The sequence below is a fragment of the Nannospalax galili genome, unplaced genomic scaffold, assembly GCF_000622305.1.
Source record: "Nannospalax galili isolate Female #2095 unplaced genomic scaffold, S.galili_v1.0 scaffold155, whole genome shotgun sequence".
NCBI lineage: Eukaryota > Metazoa > Chordata > Mammalia > Rodentia > Spalacidae > Nannospalax > Nannospalax galili.
Genome location: NW_008339923.1, coordinates 4,890,712 through 4,893,886, shown reverse-complemented (window position 1 = coordinate 4,893,886; position 3,175 = coordinate 4,890,712). Strand labels below are relative to the sequence as shown.

The 3,175-nt window shown below is 37.9% G+C and overlaps 1 pseudogene across 1 annotated transcript in view; it reads right to left on the bottom strand.

Annotated features, from left to right (window-relative positions):
* Window positions 1-444: 444 nt before the first annotated feature.
* LOC103735450 overlaps window positions 445-3,175 on the bottom strand; it is a 23,311-nt pseudogene continuing 20,580 nt past the window's right edge. Inside the window, exon 2 of the transcript XR_001872471.2 lies at window positions 445-2,532. The product of XR_001872471.2 is annotated as a 1,4-alpha-glucan-branching enzyme pseudogene (transcript). The remainder of the gene's footprint in view (window positions 2,533-3,175) is intronic.

Below are 3,175 nucleotides of genomic sequence, written 5' to 3'. Positions count from 1 at the left end.
GTAAGTCCTGTTAGTCTCTCTTCCCTGCTCTGAGTCATGACCTCAGCCTTCTCCATGACCTCACAGTTCTTTGTTCTAGGACATGGCATATTGGGCAGGGCCTAGTGATAGGAACTCAAAAGTCAGAAGAAGTCTACTTTGGACAGGATGCGTCAGGCCATTGGCTCTTTGCAAGTGGTATGAGCTAACAAATTTCTAAAAGGTCAATCTATGCCATTTGAACAGTCATTCCCCACCACTCCTCAGCCTGTGGCAACCATTATTCTCAGTCTATAACTATTTTCTTTTACTTTATTTTCCTGGTTTAATGTTTCTTTATATATTTTTATATATCCTTTGAAACTTTCATACATGTTTATGGTGTATCTTGATTACATCCATCCCCCTTCCCTTTCTTTCTTTTTTTTTTTTTCTTTCTAACTATATGGTATATTTTTTTTTAAGAACTTTCATCTTTGATTGAATTCTAGAATTTATATTATTGCTACATATATATTACATTGTTTCTAAACACAATTTGAAAAAAATAGAAACAAATTTAGTACCTCATCATTTATACCAATAGATATTAGAACAAATAAGGCCACCAAATATCTGTCTTATAAAATACTGCATTACATTCAACAGAAAAAAAACAAACGATGCATAATTCAAATTTAAAATTAAAGGAACAAATTATTTAACAGGAAGGTAACATTTAAAAGAGATAAACATTATACTTCATTTGAGAATCCTAGCTCTGCAGATGGCTTGAAAATACAGACTGCTAAAATTTTAAGCATAATCTCACTTCTGCTTCTTAAGCAACTTTTTGATATACCTGTATGTCCAATGTTGAATTTGAACCTGATATTTTGACAATATCGGTATGTTTTTTTTTTTTAAAAAATACACATTTATCAACAGTGTGACAATAAGAACCAGCAATCAAACACATCCACATGAGGTGGCTGAGTTCAGGTCTCCTTAGTTTGGCAGATCTGCATTCTGAAGGATGAGGGCCACTCGGCTTGGAATGTATACCAAAAGAGAATAGGGACGTCCATTATGTTCAAAAGCCTCAGAAAAGAAATCAGTATTGTGGTCCAGTCTCTGGTGTCCTCCATATTCCGGTGCATCTGAATCTAGTACAATTTTGAATTTCCCTGGCAACGCGGTTCCAACTTGGTAGTCCGTGTAGCTCTTGCTTGGGTGGAAGTTGAAAATAAAAAGAAGACCTGCTCTCTCAAAAGTGATGATCTTATTGTCTTCATGTTTTTCACTCACGTAGGCCTGTGGAGCTGAAAGCCAACCACATCTCTCTTCTAATCTACTCATATCTCGGTCAAAGTTATTTAGGAATTTATAGCGAAGGAGGTCATCATCAGTTAAATTAAACTGCCTTCTGGCATAATGGTAATTCTCATTATTTCCTTTTCTTGGGAAGTCTAACCACTCAGGATGCCCGAATTCATTACCCATGAAATTGAGATAACCTTCTCCACCAAGTGCATGAGTAATGAGCCGAATCATCTTGTGAAGCTGTATTCCACGGTCGATAACCGGAGTAAAAGGAGCTAAAACACTCATGTTTGTATACATCTCTGCATCCATCAACCAAAATGCCAGTGTCTTATCACCAACCAGTGCCTGATCATGACTCTCTGCATAAGCAATACACTTTTCAAGGTAACGCCGATTTGTGAGGGTGTAAACTATGTTGCCCATATTCCAGTCTTCATCTTTAAATTCTTTAAGTAGTTGGATCCATTTATCTGGAATTGCCATTGCTAACCGGTAGTCAAAACCACCTCCTCCCTGGGAAGTTGGAGAACACAGCGGGCATTCCTGACACATCCTCAGCTATTGTTATAGAATTTGGATACAATGTATGAATCAAATGATTTGCTAACATCAAATAAACCAAGGCATCTTCATCTACTTGTAGTCCAAAATATTCATTATAATCACCTGAAAAACCTTGACCCATCCCATGGTGATGATACAGCATGGAGGTAACACCATCAAAACGAAACCCATCAAAGCAGTATTCTTCCAACCACCACCTGATGTTTGATAGAAGGAATCTTAAAACTTCCCAGCTGGAGTAGTTAAACAATCTACTGTCCCAAAGTTCATGGGTCCCTCTCGGTCCAGAATGAAAATAACAAGAATCAGTTCCATCAAATATGTTCAACCCATCTTCTGAATTTTTTGAAGCATGGCTATGTACCACATCCAGGAGGACGATGATGCCCATGGAATGAGCTGTGTCAACAAGTTCCTTTAGTTCTTCAGGTGTTCCATAACGACTTGAAGCTGCAAAAAAGCTAGTGATTTGGTACCCAAAACTGGCATAGAAAGCATGCTCCATGATTGCCATCAACTGAATGCAGTTGTAGCCAAGGTCTTTGATTCTTGGTAGTACACTGCTTGTAAAATGTTTATAAGAAGCTATTTTTCCTTCATGAGAAGAAATTCCCACATGAGATTCATAAATTCTTAGACTTCTTGGTTTCTTAGGTCTGGAATGCTTAAACCTTGTCCTGGTTCCTGCAGTTATGTCTGTTTGCATAATTATTTATCAGAGTCTGATCTTAGGATCCACAAATGAGGGAGAACATATGTCGATTTTTTTTTTCTGAGATTGTGTTACTTCACTTAGTATAACAGATTCTAGTTCCATCCATTTACCTGCAAATTTCATGATTTCATCTTTCTTTACTGCTGAGTAAAACTCCATCATATATATGAACCACATTTTCATTATCCACTCATCAATTGAGGGACACCTAGGTTGCTTCCATCTCTTAGCTATTGTGAAAAGAGCAGCAACAAAAATGGATGAATAATTATCTCCACAATAAGATGAATTTCTTTGGGTATATACCAAGGAGTGGTATAACTGGATTATATTGGTAGATTCACTTATTATTTTTACTTTGTGTATGTGTGTTCTGCCTACATGTATGTAAGTGCATCCATGTCCTGCAGTGCACATGGAGGACAGAGAAGGGTGTTGGATCCTTTTGGAGTTACATATGGTTGTTAGCCACCATGTGCTTGCTGGGATTCAAGCCCGGCTCATCTGCAGGAGCAGCCAGCGCTCTTAGCCACTGAGCTCTCTCTCTCTCTCTCTCTCTCTCTCTCTCTCTCTGGCCCCCATCTTTAGTTTTTTAAGAGTTCTCCATACTGC